The following is a 19768-nucleotide window of genomic DNA, read 5'->3' as shown; positions in this document are numbered from 1 at the left end:
AATGAAAGGAGTAATGCGTCTTGTATTGTTCCGTTTTACACTGCAGTTTCAGGACACGGCTCCACATTGCCTGCATTAACGTTAAATTTCATTCATATGGAGGTTTGTCAGAAGAGATTATGCTCAGAGAGGAGTTTTAGACTTGACGACACAGGGCCGTTTCATTTGCCATGCCAGCAGAAGGAATCTTGGACTGAAAACTGAAAGCCATGGAGAAAATTAGGAGGGAGCATTCACTTGGCACTAATCAGCTTGTAAACTTTCCCCATGTCCATAAAAGAGGAGAATTGCTGTAAAGAGGAAGAGTACGAATGCAAGGAAAATTGCTTTATAGAACGTTTTGCCCCCTCAAGCAAATTTTGGTACATTGCGATGCCGGCGTTTAACCAGCCAATTAAACGATTTCTCTCTCAGTTTATAACATCTGGAAATGGTCACACCAACAAAACTGCACACTTTCTGTTGCCAAGTGTCTTTAAACTTAAAGCGCATACAGTATGTAATGAAATGTTACCTTTAACATCGAGAATTAATTTTATTATTCTATGAAATATAATTCCTAATTCTTTAGCAAGACGAGATAAATTGCAGCTAAAGAACCAATTTTCAAGGCTCAACGGTTTCTGTTTGGGCATTACATCAGAATCTTTTGATTTAATGAGTTTGGGTCCTGGGGTGACAGAGTGTGTCTGCCTTTCAGTACAGTTCATTTATCTTGCAAAGTAAGTATCACAATAACAGCAGGTTTGAAGGAAATTATGCAGAAGACAACCAGACTGAAGCAGACAAGTGATGGTGACCGAGCAGAATGTGACCTGAAGTCAAGGGCAGGATTAAAGACCCTGAGGGATCCTGTGGTGAGAGCTGCAACGTGAGTGTGTGCGTGAGGACGTCTATCTCCCCCTCTTCCCCCCCTGGGGCCACACACCTGTGTGGCGGCTTGAGCAGGGGTCTGAGCAGGGTCAGTGTCACGCTCATCATTCTCTGCAAGTCTTTCTGCCCAGTAAGCAAGCAGGAATGTTGAATTGCTACAGGTCAGGAGGAGAATAACGTAAGGCAGCAGCGGGGGATTTTACTGTGTAGCGATTAAATAGCATATTGCAAATAACAGGATTTCAGTCAGGTATGCAATTTAGCCAAATCTTGTTTAGAGGGCAGAAAAAACTGTCATTAGCAGGCTTTAATATGGAAATGAACCTTTGATAAGTGCTTTCTGGGAGTTTGTATTGCATTAACATCATATGTTACATTTATGTTCTTTCACAACAAATAGTTCCAGAGAAGAGAGATAAACCAGATGTTGTTAATATGCGGTTGCAACATGGAACCCTCTCTAATCCCTATATCTCTATGCTACACTAATGTTTGTACTAGTATAAGCTCATTTCAAAACAGGAACATTCCCAGCCATAAAAGTTTTTTCTCTGTATGTTAAACTCAATGACCTCCGGGGTTGGATTGAGGCTGCACCTTCACCTGACTCCAGGGTGCATTTCATTTAACATCACCCTCACCCTCACCCTCACCCATCCATCACTCCATCACCAAGAAAAACCTCCAGCAGAGTGATCAGACACATCCTAAGGAGTGAAACTAAAGCTGGAGCCGCCTTCCCGTGAACATCAGATACCAGGTTTCTTCTCCTTGACCTGAGCCTTTGGGGGGTCAGTGTGCACGTTTTCCAAAAAGATATATGATGCCTTCCCAACTTATGCTCCAGGTCAGAGTCAAAGGCCAGTGTTCAGGGTCAACCCATGTAGGGAGAATCACGAACGACTATTTCACCATGTGGTGGATTTTCAGATTTACAAAATATGTTGCATAAGAGTCCTCTTGGCAAGAGATAAACAAATATTAGGACTTTGGGAGAACCAACATGAGGATTCCTAACCTTATGAGCCAGATGGTTTGTTACACAACTAATCAGAGAAGTCATCTTTGGAAACTGATTGGAAAAGGGCAAGAACCATCTGTCTATCACTGTCTACGATAAGCTAACAATCAGATCAACGAAGACCATGACCAGCCAACAAGTTGGTAAATCAAACTCTTGAAGGCAGTAGAGAGAAGAGTGAAAACATCTTGTACATGGAGAAATGCCTTCAGTGTCGTTCTTTGCTTTACTTTCAATGAAGAAAAACTCTCCAGTTCTGATTGACATCACTGATGCTATAGCAGAATCTAACCTCTTGAGGAGCCGCCATTGTTGTTTTTGAATGAACAGTAACTTTTCTCGCTGTCGTCACCACCCAGGGTTTACGTTAGCCAACATATGCTGTGCACTTTTTTAAAATTTCACCACACAAGCACTTCATCCCAGCACACCCAAGTGTACTGTAGTGATTTCTGCCTGAAATAATACATATGGACGCTGGCCCAAGCATGGCATGAAATTCAAATAGTACATGCTCCAGCAACAACCAGGCACTTTTGCTTGACAGCAATGAATACAAGTCCAAAATGTCAAAGGCGAAGTTGGTGAAGTTGAAGTTAAACCTTGCCAGCAACAAGTGCTGCAGCCGAGACCAGCAAGACCACAGACAAGTGTCAAGCTCCGGCTCATCAAGGAATGGAAGATGCTATATCAGCCAAAAAAACTAAAGATGTTTCAACGCAGAGTGGCAGGAGAAGTTCAACTGTGCAACACTAGAAACACATGTCTGTTGTTTTTACAAAGATCTAGGGACTTTTTATTTTTATGGGTCTTGCTTAATGCTGTGTCTGTGGAGATCAATATTTTGCTCACGTGTATATTTCTGAATTCTGTAAAATTATTCGCCAAATTGGGGTTAAAAAAAACAGTCTAGCATGAACTCTGGTCACACCTAAAACACACCTGTAGCTGCCAGTAGTTCCTCACAGGATGCTGACTGGTCTGAACCTCTGTGGTTTGGCCACAGGCACAGCAAACATCTTTACAGCCTAATGCTAGCATCGTATCTAAATCTTTTTCACAATTTATGCTGTGAAAATTATAACCAATCATTATTTTCATTATCAGTAGTAGTCTGTCAGTTATTCTTTTGAATATAGCAATTCAAATAGAAGATAGTGTGACATTTTGGGTAAATATGAAGCTACCGCAAGCAGCCTGTTAGCTTACCTTAGCATAACAACTGGAAAGGGCTGGGAAACAGCTATCCTAATTAGGCAGCATACTCATTTTAGAGGGTGTAGTTAGCGGTTTGTATTTTACTGCCGCGTATTCAGGGTTTCCTGTGGTGTGGTATCACAGAGGTGGTCCAGGTCGCCTGAAACCAAAACTGCAGCATCAACCTGCCGGAAACAAGATGCTGTTTCACACAGCAAATGCCATAAATGTACTGGGTGTTACTAATTGTTTTGGTAGTAATCTTCTAACTAAATTGATCACAAAACGTCAAGATTTGAGTGGCTTAATGGAGAATATGTTTCTAATCTTCACTCTCATGCATGTATGAAGGTGGAGTTTCTGTGCATTGTTCTATGAGGATAACAAACCTCAGAGTTACGGGTAAGGGCCCAATTGCTCAGTGCTGTTATGTCTTCTTGTAAGTGAAACATATAACAAAAACACATCTGTAAAATGGGTAAAAACGTGTATGTCCCTGTAGTGGACACTCTGTTCCAAAGCAATCAGGTAAAGAATTAAAAACAAAAAAATAATCTTGATTGTGTTTCTGCACGTTCATCTGCAGCACAGCTCTGGGTTTACATTCCTCTGCTGTATTGTGTGACTTCCTGCGATAAGCACGACAGCCACTGCTCCCAGGAGGACTGGGCTAATGTCTGGGTAGACCACGAGGGGCCAACAAAAACCACCGGACCTCTGATATTATCTCCGGGGGTCACGGGCCGGAAAATTGCGGCATTCATCGAAGACGAGGAGGAGGGGGGATGCCGAAGATAGCCCAACCTGTTTCCTTTTAGGACCCTGATCTAAAAGCCTGCTGGTCTAATAATGTGCTTTTGCTAGTGTTCATTCCTTCTTGCATTCCCTACAGTCCTCACAGCTGCTTTCATTTACCAGGTGCTATAAAGATGGGGATTGGTTAGAGGCTGCATGAGATGTATTTGAGTCAGAGGTTTCATTCAAACGAGGGTTTCTCTGTGACTGACCTGCACATGTGGCTGCAGGACGGTTCATGACAACATCTTGTCTGACTAACAAACTGACTGGAACTGATAATTTACTTCACACTCTTTCACAGGAAACTCAACCTCACCTTTGAACTCCAGTATAACCGACCCTTTAAATGTCTTTTTAAGGGTCAGGTCTGCTGGTCTGTTAGGAGACTTCTCTGTTTGTTTGCCACTGTGTTTTATCTACTTAAATTTGGGATTTATTTATATCTCACACTGCACTGTTTTGGTCTCACATGCACCCAAAAAAGTCTGGCGCGACTAAAATTTCCATTGGTCTCACTAGTGCACCTGAAATTTAGCAGGTATTGACATTAAAGAAATGAAAATGTGTTATTGGGTGCACCTTATTCATGTGCTTCATTTTATATTGCCCATTGTTCCTTACATAGCTTGTCTCTATGTCTTTTGTGTCCTCTGTGCGGCACTTTGAATTGCTTGTTGTTGAAAGGTGCTTTACAAATAAACTGTACAAGACACATTTCCCGGCAGGCAGCGTCACAAGGCTATCTGGCAGAAGCTCAAGTGAAACAGATGATCTGATGAAATATGCTCACCCAAGTTCGCATGAGTTATTATAAAAGTTATTTTATGGACCCTATAACTCCTCATGGATTTCACATGGATATTCTCCTGGAGTCAGATATCATGAGAACCCCTAAGATGCATTTAAAAATGTTTTATGCAAGCATTACCTCTGCGGCTCAGGTCATTGTGTAAGTACTTCAGCTCTAAGGTTTCCTTATAATGCCTTTCTGCCAGACTGCTGTCTCTGTGCTGTGTATTGACAGGTATAGTATTTTGCAGGCAAACATGAGCAGAGATCATGAAGCAAGCTCACTTTACATGCCAGAAGTAATCAGATGAGGCAAACAATGACATCTTGAGGATTAGTCTGTTGCTTCATGTCTGTATGAATTTGTAAATAAATATGATAGGTATGAGAGCAACAATGCACACTATTTCAGGATGGCTTTGTATAAACAAGAGCAGAGATGAGATTTATGACAATGGCAAGTCAGATCTTCAGACGAGCCAAACTGAGATGACAGACAGCAGATGAAGTCATTAAATACCTTTAAAACTACAAGAGACATTAATTTGACAGGCCATAATTTTATGCAAAAAAAGACAAAAATCAGCATATATTTCTTTCTTTCTGTCTCCTCTACCATGCATCAGCTCAAGTTCAACATTGCCCCCTGCTGTTTATCTCCTGCTACATCAATAACAGCCCAGATGTGCTGCTGGATGTTTATTAAGCTGACACTATGTCATTTTGCTCTGCTCTCATTCATCATCTAACCAAAACACAGCTGCCACAATACAATAATTAAAAGTCAAAGAAGACCACACTTAACTTGGTCAGGGAAAAAACATCTTTCACTCTGTTTCACCGCACTGACTTACACCAGAAAACTATGCATGCTGTATTAAACATCCAATAATTTCCAGTCGCTAATTCTACTTGATGCATTCTTGGTGCCAGTTTTGGGTACAAGTTTCCTCCTGAAGCCCTGTAATTGTGGCCAGCTGAGCTGTTAAGTGGCATTATCATTCGGACGTGGTGTGGCTTTCCTGAAACCACAAGTTAAAAAAAACGTCCCCTTTAATGACAAAGGACTAACCACAAACAGACCTCTATGATGTGTATCCACTGATGTTTAAGACGCCTGTGCCGCCTTTCATAAGCCTCTAATGTTTCCATGAAGTCATTAACAATCTGCATCAAGTTTGAGTAATAAAGAGTATTACAGTATAGGCAGTGAAATGGGCTTTCATTTCCTTCCTTCAAATATATTTTTTAAAGACAACCAGGAGACAACTACAGATCTCAGTGGTGAAGCTAAAGCAGAAGCGTTTGAAGATGCTGTACCTCTAATGACTCTAAATGCACTCAAACTGCACTAAAGTCAACAAAAAACACTAAATTCTCTCTTTAAATGTGAAGTCATCGCAGGATTGTAGCATCTTCTGTAGAGCAACAAGGCATGGGACAACATGAAAATGTCATGTCACAATTATCCTGACCATATCCCGATTATATCACAATATGCTTAAAGGTGCTATTTGTAAGAAAAGTTGATTTTAGAGTCTTATTCACAACTTATCAAATAATGACACTGAGTTTCCCAACTCGTCAAAAACTGACGCTTTGGGGTTGTAGGATGGGTCGGCTGCCAACCCCAGCATCATTATTTTGCAGGTTGGGAATGAGACTCAAAAATCGACTTTTCGAAATGGCACTTAAACATACTGGAATCATTTTAACCTTACATTTTGTTAAGAAACAAATATTTCTATTAGGAAACGCATCTTGTGGAATTTCAAAAAATAATTAATCCATAAAGAAAATTATAAATAGTTGCAGCCCTAGACTTATGCATATCTTGGTGAAAGGTTGAAAATTGTTTCTACATTCAGCAAACACTACAATATACTGGATGTCCTCCGGTGTTTTTGCTTTGTTTACAAGTGTAGCAGCTCATTAAAGTCAGTCATGGTGTCTGCTTTGCTTTATCTGAACATTTCTCATGTGAAAATGCTGATGAGCAGAATTTAAATTCTCTGCTTATCTGCCTCTTTAAACAGTCGTATTTTGTTTTTGTTCACTTCTGCTTCCAAGGCATGTGTTGACAAGAAAACACAGACAAGCAGCAGATTGTTTTGCTGAGAGAAGCATTGAGAAGCTGTTTGACTCTTGGGTAAAAATATCAATCAAGCAACTCGGTAGTCTCTGTGCAGCTTATTACCTGCAACACTGAGCCTTATAATTTATTATTTGTGCATATTTGACCACAAGAGATTTATGCGTAACATCAAAAGACACTAAACTTTGAGTTTGTTTTGTGAACACTCCGCTCTACTGAGCCCTAAACTCCTCTAATCCCCGTTTTGATTATCCCAATTCGCTGCACCGCAAGGTAAGCGTGCAAGTGTGTGTGTTCCTTTGCACCCATTTAAGTGCAGGTACTAGTGAATGTTTATATGTTATGGGATACCCCGTTCTTAAGAGCCAGCTGCTTCTCGATCCGGTAAGCTTCAATTTTTTTCTCTCTTCTTCACTACAGCTGACTGAGACTACCACAACTCCTTCATTCCCAGACACAGGCGGCTCAAAATCACCTCATTAAGAGTCACAAGACTGTGCCACCAGTAGGCACTAACCTCAAACTGGAAATCTGAGTGTTGTATGCTGATAGACAATCCCAAAGTTCTATCACGTCGCTGTTTTGGCTGAAATCGTTTGACTGAAGGTGCCTGACAGAGCTATAAGCCCTGGGAGAAGTTTGTCCTTTCAAAAACCTGTGGATGGCCAAAGGTTTCGGACTTCTGTCACTCATTTTTTACCGTCGGAAAATTTACAAACTACAACACGGAAAGTAGGCCAGCTGCACAAACCTACGCATGTCTCCAGAATAACATTTTATGATCTACACAGATGAACAGTGGGAACAAATACCTCGTGGACCTCAGGGGATTGCCCTCTGACCCTTTGCGTGTGCTCTATCTGTGCTCTACCTGTTAGGACCTGTTTTTTCCAACTCTGACCCAGGACTTCTGAGTCCCTGGCTGGGACAACAGCATAAATCCAAAAATTACTTGTTGTGGTATCCTGGCTGTCTCCCTCTCTTGCGTATGTGTGAGATATGCTGCCCTGGTATGTGCAGGGCCTTAGAGTAAGGAAAGTTGCTCAGAGCAGTTACCCCTACAGGGCAAAAGGTAGCAGATACATGACAGACTGTCATGCTCAAGGTGTACAGGGGAAATAAACATCAAGGTTTGGATTACTGCTTTACGTGCCCATGTGTGACACTACATGGTTAAGGTGTTCAAAGCTAAAAGAAACAGCAGTCAAACACGCAATCCCTCTGGCTACATCTAATTCAGAGATAATGGGCTCTAGTTTCATGGCAAAAGCTTGCCCAAGCAGTGGTATGGCGTTCATAATTTAATTTAGGTTAATGAAGTCATCATTATACAACACAGGGTTGCATAATGAAATTAAAGTTTGTAAACTTCTTTGTGCTACACAAATTACAGAACATATACTGTATACAATTATTTATATACAAATATACATATACTTTATAACCTGATACTTCTAACTCCACCACTACTCTCATGTGAATGCTGTTTGCTGCAGCAGATCCTCCACCACCCCAACATCTTCCTTATGTCCTAAATTGAACTGCTGTTTTAACTATGATTTCATGTTCATTTCAGTGTTTATTAAGATTTAGGGTTAGCTTTCCAGGCAGGATCCTTGTTGCTGCTCTGATTCTTTAAGAGCTCCCTGGAAGACCGGAGTTATTTCTGCCTAATCTATCTGCTATAAATTACTTGCCAAAAGTATCTCTGACTGAATAACAAGGTTAATGTTATGTAACTATAGCAAGAATGCCTGTAAAGCAGTTTGATAGAATAGAGTCCAATCACAGTAATAAGATTCAAACGATTGTCTGATTTAAAAAACAAAAACAGCCTTGACATGTGAGAGGCGACTGACCCTGTCTCTTTACATTTCTTTCAGATTAGCATTTGCTCTTCACACCTCACGAAACATCAGAAAGAAGCTGGCTGTGCACTGAAAGAGAGAGCACTCTTGGGTGAACGCTCCCCAAGGCGAAGTGGCTTCCATATGGAGATAACACACAACAGAGGAGATAATGTTGTAGGTGGAGGGAAAACAGAGATTAGAAGTGAAGTGTTTGGCTCGGTGGAATACACGATGAGCTGATAAGGGGGAACAAAGGCAGATTTGGTCAAATTAGAGGAAGATATGGAAGTTTCAGTGATGTAAAAATGAGGGAGAATTGACGCACCACTGGCAGATGAAGGGATCAGTCCACACTGATGATTCCTCTAATTGTATTTTGCAAACTCTTGTCACTGCCAATTTACACAAACTTGATGCCCTCGCCCCCAGCGTGACGAGAAGCGACCTTTCATCAGGAATGCTGTAAAGAGTCTAATGAGACTGGGTGGGAGCCCAGACTCAGCACAATTACGGGAGATTAGGGTGCTGCACAGGATGCAATGGCAGGTAGGTGGGCAAGGATGTACCCCACCCTGACTGAAACACACTCCCTCTCATTAGAGATGCCTTTCCTCACTTCACAGGAACTGGGTAGCTCTCTCTCTCTCATGGTTTAACCTAAACATCACAGTGTTAAGGATGTGACAGCAGACATGGAAAGATTGACTGCATTTTAAAGTCAGATTTTCCTTCACCCTCACTGTATATTTGACAGGAATATTGTTAAAATAGTTAGTAAATTATTCATCTGTTAACCAAAAGAAAATTAGAGTCCCCTCCCAGTCAAAAATGTATTTTTCTTCTTGTTCCTATTGTTGAATATCTGTGCCTCACTGGGTAAATTGATGTATGTGCAGAGTTTGACACTCAAAGGCTGTTTTTACATTCATGTACTGAAAGCATAGAATTTCTCTGTGCTCACTGAAAATCTGATTTAAAGAGGTTGGCCTATGACCATGATTTGTGACATCACAAATACTTTGGAAGGCAATCCCGTTGCAATATTCAGAATGTGAAAATACTTGAAGCCTACAGTGCACATAGACTGAGAATGGACATCTTGTGTTCGGCAGAAAAACTTTAGAGATGACACACAGTTTCATCAACCATAGATTCAGGATTTGTTCATGAGGAACAAGGGGTATAATTTAAAGGATTTTAACAAGATAAATTGTTTTTGTGGAAAAACCATATCAGAAACTAATTATAAGTCAAAGTACAGCATTTTATATACATCTTAAAACATGTCTGGAAGGGATCAACAAAATATTTGGATTAGTGTTTAAAAGGTTGGGTTTTCTTTCAAAGTTATGTTTGTGTATCCATGAGGTCAGACATGCATGTTGAATGCATTTCCTTCCTCATAAAATGAGTGCAAGCGGTCCTAGCTTGCATGACGCCCTGGGTGAACCTCACCTTCAGCACCTTGACTCTGTCTTGCCCTGCCTTGGTCTTAATCTTGACTTGGTCTCAACACCTCAAAGTCTTGGTCTTGTCTTGGACTCAATACACTCTGGTCTTGGTAGTGACTTGGTCTCGGTTGAGGTGGTCTTGACTATTACATTGACTTATTGTTCAAATGTATGTTTACCAACTTGGAGTCTTGTTATCTACCTTTCTTTACCTGTTACCATTGCTGACTGTTTATCAGTGGATCAGTGTGTAACTGGTAGCAGGATTGTGTATCGCATGTGTATCAAACAAAACAGGGACCTGCTCAAACAAAAATGGCTCCACAGTACCAATAGTAGTGAAAAACCCTTAAATCAAGCTAAAGTAATGCAAGCATGTATTTTCTGGTTCCAGGTTTTCTAAAGTGGGAAGCTAATACTTTTTCTATTTTATGACACTCTAAACAGAATATCTTTGGCAATGTTGGTAAGACCAAAAGAAAACTATTTGAAGGGGTATGAGAAAATGTGATTTCTGTACATCCCTCTCACTTCTCTTTTCTTATGCCTCACTTTGTTCTCTCAAACTAAAGAGGTAATAAAACAAAGAATCAGAGGAGATCAGGACAAAGAGGTGCAGAATGTGTGAGAAAACATTTGTTCGGAGAGTCTGGTTCTCCCAGCAGCGCATACATCTCCATGGCCTCCTTCATTTCAGCTGCTTGGGAAGTCACGCTATGCTGGCTGCTAACAATACTCAAAGAACGGGATTAAACTTTCAAATGGCAAAAAAACAGAAAACATGTCAGAGACCCTGAGAATGGTCTACTTAGACTCCAATTTAAGGCTGATGGGAGAGATTTCGTTACAAAAAAGTTATGCGTAGCAAGATTATGTCACCACCTGACCTAAAACAGCTCTGAGTACAAAATTCCTGACCGTCCTCTTGTGTTTTTAAAGTTAAAGCCTAAATCATCGTAATTCTCTTCGAGTCAAGTAAAAAAGCAGACTTCAACCTGTTCAGTCATTTCAGCTGTAGCCTGTTAAACCCATCAGAGAGGCAAAGGGAAACCCTGAGAGTGATTTAGACTGCTTGTGATCTTTCTTGACGTTTACTATCCCATTATCAGCCATTTGACTTTTACAACTTTTTCTCTCTCACTTAAAAAAAATGCACTAAAACTATAACTATAACTTTTGAGCAGATAAAACAAATATGGTGATCGTTACACAACAGTTATATAACCTAATGCCCTGTTGCCTGACACCCTTTGACCTCTCAGTGAAGGATGGACACACCAGGCATGTGAGTGACAAACAGCTGCAGCTGGGCGTCTCACAGCTTTAAAATCTCATGGCCTTACAGTCTTTCTGGGTAGCTGACCAAAATAAAAGGTAATCATGTGAATTACGGGCGAGCGTGAAAGTCTTTAAACCCAGCCAACAGTTGCTATGAACAGTAGTTTAAAAGAAAATAAATAATTTAAGGTGTGATATTCTTAGAAACTTTTCTATGATGAGCTGCCAGAAGGTGAAGGTGGATTTGAGCTGGTCACAGCTACAGTACATTGTAATCGAATTGTGTTATTAGAGCATATAAAATAATCACAGTATACCTGTCAATCAGTAGTGCATTAATAATCCTTTTCCACTTCAGGGATTTTATTAAATTACTTACAGGTTTTGTTTTAGTTTCTGATCTTCTCCAACAGCTTTGAGGATGAGTTCCTTGAAGTAAATTTTGGCACTGCTCAGGACATGACACTAAATCTACGTTCCAGCTTTGAGGAGTTCATGGCAGTGCTGCTGATCAGGACTGGCCAAGCAGATGTGTCGTCACATCAAAACAACAACGACTACAATGAACACAAATGAAACTCTCATTTCACAGCTGCACAAGCATTAATCAGGAAAAACATTACTTAAAAAACGAGAAACATCAGAGAATGTTTGTTGGATAAACAAAGATGATCAAAGAGGATCTCAGTAGTATTTGGGGGTGGGTGCATTCAGAGTAAACAGGAGTGGTTGGAAACAAAACGGTGGACCGGAAGATGTCTCACTGTCTGACAGATTAGGGATACAACACACAGCCGACAATGCAGAGAGAAAAATTAAACTATGAAACAAGATTACAGGGAAATAATGTTAGTAATATAGGGAATAATCATAATGTGCAAGCAAAAACTATAAATGGTTCAAGGTGATGGATGTCGGTCTAGGGCCACCAGGTCTCAGTAGTGCCTTGGGTTCATCATCAGCAAATGAACTTGTATCTCATCTTCACATAAAGTTCCCATTTTCCATTCACTCATTTACCAACCAGCACAAGTAATGCAGTCTACAAAATGTCACAGTTGGTAAAACACAGTAGAAATGCAAGGAGAAGCTAGTACCAAAGCCTCAATAAGGTACCGAAGAGTTTAGGTCAAGGGAAGCCTCAGATTACAGGTTGTAAAATTCCTGCACAGCAAGTTTCTCACTGTCTTTGAACTGACATGAACATGTTCATGTTTGGATCTTTTCCACCTCCTCTGCTTCATGGACCACTTACTGGTTTCCAACGCACTTAAAACTCTACCAACTTATATTTTCTTAGTGAAAAAGGGCTGATAAAATTAACAGCCAGACTAGCTCATCATCACAATGAGATCATGTGCTGAGGAAACTGTCGTATCTGCAGCATGCATGTGTGTTCCATTTTGTGGCACTTACTGGCTAAAGCACTCAGCTAGCTCAGCATGGAGGTTTCTCTAATGTTTTTTCTTGATCCCCAGTAAAAAAAAACATTCGATGGGACTCAGAGTTCAGGGATTTATTTTTACAATGGGGAGGGTCTCAAGGCCGACATACTGAAAGCACCTCTCTTATTACATTCCTCAGTGGTCCTGAACATGGAGGCAGCAGATACACGTTATATTTAGCCAAAGAAAAATCAAAGAGTGTTTCCTCACTACTCAGCTGACAGTCAAACCCTTACTGGGGTGAGCAGCATGTGTGAAATGGTTTCACCATACGGTAAGGAGATGTTCTCTTTTACAACATGGCCCCATGCAGACCTGCATCCCCTAAACATGACAGATACCATCTGTGTCACTGCTGCGCCCTCCTGTCGCTGTCAGTCTCTAAATGTCTTGATGAGCATCAGTGATGATAGAAACACACCCCACATTTTTCAGACAGGGTTAGATCCCGCGTAGCCTTCCTGCTGTTCATTAGCAGCAAGTCCAGCCACAGACAATTGAGGCCACTCTGAAATGGCAATGCCTGGGTCCACATGCTGGCTCGACCTTTGACCTCTCTGCTCCCCTGCTATCTTCATCGCAGAGGGAGACCACAAAAGTCACCACTGTCACGTAAATCAGCTTAGCTAAGCACACAGTTATACTAATATAATCACTGTCAACCTTCTACATTGCAAGGCTAAAAAAGATTCATGAGCAAGCACCACATCATCGCCTTGTTGCATTGAAATTTAATACCACCATCAGTGACAGTGACACATCTGACAAACATGCCACTCATACGTTAACTGGGATTTGACATCTGGGAAGCATAAACCACCCACATATTTGTTCACATTTGGCCTTAATGTGCCACAGTGGTTAACATGACTAAGATAGAATAAATCTTCCATGCCTGACAGGCTTGTAGTAAAACAACAAACAAAAAATACCCCACATATTTGGGAGTAGGACAGACATGCAAATTTATAACAATTCAACAAACTTGGATTAGTTAGAGAACTCCTTCATGGCCTGCTATAAGGTCATTTGTCTACGTGTGAGATAAGAGGATAGGCGACAAAAGGCAGGTTACAACAGGCCACATGACTGTTAGTCTGAGGAAAGACTGCTTTTAAACTTTAAGTAATTGCAGAGCAGGACAGCTATTAGAGGAGGTACAGAGGTACTACAAAGAGCAACATCTGAAATCTTCCCTGACTACAGCTATACACGCAAAGTCATCCCTTTCTTAAGAGAAACTGAAACACATACTTTCCAGACAGCAACTTCGTTCAACTCGAAGAACAAAGAAAGACAAAGCAACAAGATAGAAGATGTGGGGTCAGATGTGAGTGGTCTTATGAGGTGACCATATAAGCTGTTAAAATATAAACCACAAGGTTAAGAGGTTCAAGTACTCACTTTCTCAATTTCATGGACTGATACGGTGGCACCTACGCAAAATAAAAAGCCCATGACATTTGATTTTTCTACAGCTATCTTTCTCTCTTGCTCTGAATTCTTGACCAGACGACCCCGGTCCCTGTCTGTGTACTTCAAAAGGTTCCCGGCAACTCAACAAGTGTCCTTTAACAAGACATTGAATTCCCACAATAGCTCCAGGGTTGCTGTCCTGACCTTGCAACCACGCTAACAAGCATGCAGTTTTACAATGCAGCTCCAAGACAGAACCAGAATAACCAGAATACTGAAACACATACACACACGATTAAAATTGTTCATATAACTGTAGAATACCACAATGTAAAATTGTGATACTGACACATGACAAAAACATCTTGCATTCAAAAACTTTAAAAATCAGCAAAATGTACTTAAATTACCTTGTATTTTGTAAAACTAAAAGTTCTCATATTATTCGGAGTGTCGTGGTGAAGAGCTTTCACTTCCCACCCTCACCTATCGTCGTGAGCTTTGTGTAGTGGCCGAAAGAATTGGATTGCGGATACAAGCGACTGAAATGAGTTTCCTCAGTAAGGTTGCTGGGCTCAGCCTTAGAAATAGGGTCAGGAGCTTAGACATCTGGAGGGAGCTTGGAGCCCCTGCTCTTTGGGATTGAAAGGAGCCAGCTGAGTTGGTTCAAGCATAAGAACTGGGAGAAGACTCCCAGGGCAGACCCAGAACTCGCTGGAGGGATTATATATGTCAATCGGGCCTGGGATCGCCTCAGAATGCCCAGGAGGAGCAGGAAAGCATCGAGGGACGTCTGGACTACCGTGCTGCCACCACATCGACCCCAGATACAGAGAAGCAAATGGATGGATGGATGGAAGTTGTTTATATGTTTTGTAAGTGAAAACTTTATCCGAAAATAACCCATAACTTCAGATGTCCAATAAATTTAAGAGACTGTAAAGCACCATATTTTGCTCTAAAGTTCAAGTAAAGTAGACGTATGAAGTAGCAGGAACGGGCGGCTGTAGCTCAGGAGGTAGAGCGTGTCGTATAGTAATTGGAAGATCGCTGGTTCGAATCCTCGGCTCCCCCAGCTGCATGTCGAAGTATCCTTGAGCAAGATAAGCAGTTGGCACCTTGCATGGCAGCCTCTGCCATCAGTGGGTGAATGTGACAAGTGTTGTAAAACTTTGAGCGGTCAGTAGACTGGAAAAGTGCTATAGAAATGCAAGTTTGTTTACAAAATTGTACAGTATTCGAGTGAATTTACTGAGGTTACCAGGTGTATGTATTGTGTAATTGTGGCCTATGTGACAACAGAGAATGTAAATTGAGGGTTTAGAAAAGTCATGAGAAATGTCCAGGTTTTTTCAGCTTCCATGAGACTGTTTGTTCAGAGTGGGATCTTAGTGTGTTCCTGCTGTGCCATTTCACACCACCTCAGCCACTAGACTGTGGAGGACCCGCATCATGCTCCGACAGGCTCCAGAGAAATATCTGACCTTATTATTCAGAGCTTCAGTCAACTGTTTATAAGCCTAACTAAATCCCTGAAGACACTACTTGGGTGTTAATCTTTTTTGGATTACAGGAAAAAATTCTGTTATTGGTATGAATTGCATTTCTGCACTTAATTATGGTGCTGGCGGGCCTGAGAATGAGAATTATTGTTTTTGATGCCAAAGAAAAGTAAAGTTTAAATTGTTCATCGGCTGTGATTTGTTGTTTTAAAAAGGGAAAAAAGAAAAGTTCTACAACTGTATATCTGACATTTCAGATTGAACAGAAAGGCTTGTTTTTGGTCGGGTTTTATTTTTAGAAACATATCCATTTCTGAATGGAAAATTAAAAGATGAAAAGAAACTGTATACAGCCAAAGACCTCAGCAGTGTAATCTCCCAATAAAATATCCAATTTCTAAAGAATATCAATAGGATTTACTTTGCCAAATATAAGCTGTACAAAACGGTATATAAATCAGACTAAGAACCTTTATTTGAGTCAACCATAATCTTGGTGGATCAATGCATGTAACATAACCTTTGATAAACTAGCATTTGCTCTGGCTAAAAGCTTCAAAGACAGTATGGCTGTGGCTGAGATAACATGCCTGGGAGCCGGCTTTGAAGCATTACAGTATAATGATAATGATGATGGTTGTCAGTAGAGGGTCTGTCTTGAGTGATGTCTAGAACAAGCTGGTCCTCCTGGCACTGCAGTGACCCCGAACCCAGCCAAGATATGAGCTTATGGTTCAGAAATCATTCAGAAAGAGCACATAAATGAGATGGAATTACCGTAACAGAGAAAGAGCTCTTTCAGTGAAGCATTTCACAGTTTGGGATCAACAAACAAAAGCCAAATAAATACCTATCAAACCTGTGGGAAAGGAACAAATACAGTATTTTTTGGTTATCGGGTTACGTCTATTTGGAATTTTTTCCCCACTGCTATCAAGGATTTAACTTCAATGACTCCTCGTATATTTGTTTGAGGTAACTCCTCTACACAATCCATCATTTTTATGTATTTGAGATAACTTTCGTTTTACCATTCACCTCAGGCGAAACGCGACACAAGAGTTAGCTTTAAAAGATATTTCAGGATTCTTAAACTAAGACGGTAAAGTTTCATGTTACATTAAGTGTCTGTTCGTCTGTCTGTCTGTTTGTCTGCAGCTGAGCCCAGATGTCAGCTGGTATGAAGACATCTGCCCTGCCAGAGGTCTAAAAGCCTTGGAAGCTGTTGATCCCAGAGGATACCACTTGTCTACTGATGACAGGCTGGATACTGAGTACATCAGGCACCAAGTGACTTAATCCCACTGGATATAGACAAGAATGAAGAGTTTTATAAAGAGCAAAAACAAAGACATGCATAAGTACTTGGCTACAGAAAAGGGTTGCCCACTCTGCTAAAAGTTTCATTGGTATTTAAATGATAACTTTTATGTGATGCTAAGATGCCAAATTGTTTTTCTTTATTAGGCAGCAAAACCTTAAAAGGTCCTGAAAACTTTTATTCAAATATTTCAACTGTTTAATTAACTATATCAATTAAATGTTATTCATAACTTAGTTTTTTCTGCCTTTTCTGCTATAGAATGTATTTCATTTGTATTAGTGTAGAAGTTATCTGTTCTTGTGTTAAAATTACATATAGTACTTGACATGTAGGTACATGTACTGTATGTATGTATGTATGTATGTATGTATGTGTATATATCTGTAATTAAAAAATATTTTAACTATTTTCTTGCAGTGAGAAAAGCACAGAAAACAACAGAAAATACAGAAAATCTCTTAAAAAAAATTGTTGTGTTCATGAGGCACTCCATCACTCAGAAGACTCACTAAGAAAATAAGTTAAAAATACTGAATGTTGAGTAAATAATGCCATTAAATGTTACAACAAACAGGGCTCCAGACTAATTTAGAAGCACCAAATAATACATTTTAATTTAATTTCTTCACACATTATGTACATTATTGTTAATAGAACAAAAGGTGCAAATATATGTTTATCTTCATTTAAATTACACACAGCAAGAAATTGCGATGACCTAAATTCTTTAGAAAACAAACTGCAAAATGTCAGGCGAACCAGTGCAACCAGTGAAAATGTTTAGTCGCACTCGACAGATTTTTGGGAGCACGCGCAACCAAAATAGTCGCACCCTGGAGTCCTTAACAAATGTGAAAAGTGCTGCAGTCAGGAAAGTAATTAACACAAGTACAGTTGTCAATCCTGAGAAGTCTCTATTAGTCATGTCAGATTTTATATCCTTTAAATGGTCCATCATACTGTATGATAGTATGAAAGTATGAAGCTGAGGCTGGTGACCCATTCAAATTAAATGAGATTTATCGTCTTTGTAAGGACTAGAAGAGCCTGAAGGCACCGCTCCTCGCTTTACCACAGAGTTGAGTCACAAATACAAAAGAACAGTAATTATTATCTTACACATCATTCAGACACAATGCCCCTAAAAAGCAGAACAGATGACAGCTTCAGACAACTATTGAAAGCAGGCCACTAATTGGCCCCTTTTGAAAGACATAAACACACACACCAATTGCTATACACAAACATGAACACGCCACATCAAAAACTCCTCAAGAGAATATCACCACATGTAACTGCAGAGGAATGCTCGCACTAATGACAACGTGATTAAATGACGAGTGAATCTTGAGTGAGGTGTGGCTCCACGTATTCAACCTCAGCTCCTCAGTTTTTATGTAAACACGACACGAGAGAAACAAACGGTGACTGACAGCTGTGTCAAGCATGTGCACCGCAGCAGTAACTGAGTTATAACAGCAGCTTGTGTAAGCAGCGTTCTCTCGTCTATGCAACAAGGTTATTTATCCAGGGCTCAAGAATGTGAGTTACAACAAAATGCTATGTACCTGACCACCACAGTGTTCTTCATAATGACTGAACTATATATCAGAGCCGTCACTCAGTCGTTCATTAGAAGTGATGTTATTGCTCCTTCTCCAATGAGCCTGCAGCTATTCCCCTTGCCCTCAGGACTCTTGACTCTGATGTGACCTGTATTTGGCACATGTGAGACCTCAAATGGGACAGCTGTGAGTTTATTCCTGCCTGTGTCCGACTCACTTGCCCAGGGTCAGGCGGAGTCACCAGCCCCCACACCCATCATCCAGTAGCCCTTTCTTTGCCAATCACAGGGCAATATAACTGCCAGAGAAGTTTACGGACTGATAGTCTCCAATGGAGGGAGGATCAGGGTGCGGGGGTCTGCTGCATAGCTCTACCAGCAAAGGCCCCTTAGGTGCCCATTGATGACAGCTATCATTCACAAACAGAACAATGCTGGTGGATGTCAATGTGGGGGAAGGGAAGAGGCAGTTGATGTCGGTACTGACATCAAAACAGTGTAGCTCAGGGGCCGCCTGAAGCAAAACCAAAAGGGATCCTATGTAGGGATGGGATACTTGCAATGTTTTCAACAAGATTTATCTTCTTCAGACACAAAGCCACAACAGGAAGTAGAAAGGATGTATACCCATCAGCCACAACATTAAAACCACTGACAGTCGAAGTGAATGACAATCATCTTGTTACAATGCAAGCTTCTGCTGAGAAACCTTGGGTCCCGGCATTCACATTTTTGCCATTTGCGATCACCCAAACAACGTTGCAGACCAAGTACAACCCCTTCCCAATGGTAGTCTTTACAAGTGTTGCTCCTGGCTTTGCATGCCTACATCGGCATCCAAACACGACCGGTCCTCGGACCACTGTTGATTCGATTCCATTGCGAAAATCTTTTGTTAATTCTCCCGTGGATATGTCAGAACACACTACACTAGCTCTGTTTTTTAATACATGGGCAGTTTTAGTTGGTCCTTGGTTATGACAACCTTGCCTCCAGCCCATGATGTAAGCAGTTCTTTGTTCTAGACCGGCAAAGTGTTGGGGCCGCTCTGGAACCAGTTTTCCGAGAGCCAGTTCTCTGGCTGTTGAAACGCAAAGAAATGGTTCAAGTGTAGGCATTAGCTCAGAACCAGCACATGAATCAAAGCATCCAACCAACTTTTACA

The 19768-nt window shown here is 40.8% G+C and overlaps 1 protein-coding gene across 1 annotated transcript in view; it reads right to left on the bottom strand.

Moving 5' to 3' along the window:
• megf6b (multiple EGF-like-domains 6b) overlaps nt 1–19768 on the bottom strand; it is a 67143-nt gene that overhangs the window by 31846 nt on the left and 15529 nt on the right. The gene's annotated exons all lie outside the window — the stretch shown is intronic.

Source organism: Pagrus major, chromosome 6 (genome assembly GCF_040436345.1).
Source record: "Pagrus major chromosome 6, Pma_NU_1.0".
NCBI classification, from domain to species: Eukaryota; Metazoa; Chordata; class Actinopteri; order Spariformes; family Sparidae; genus Pagrus; species Pagrus major.
This window is presented reverse-complemented; position numbering and strand designations above follow the sequence as displayed.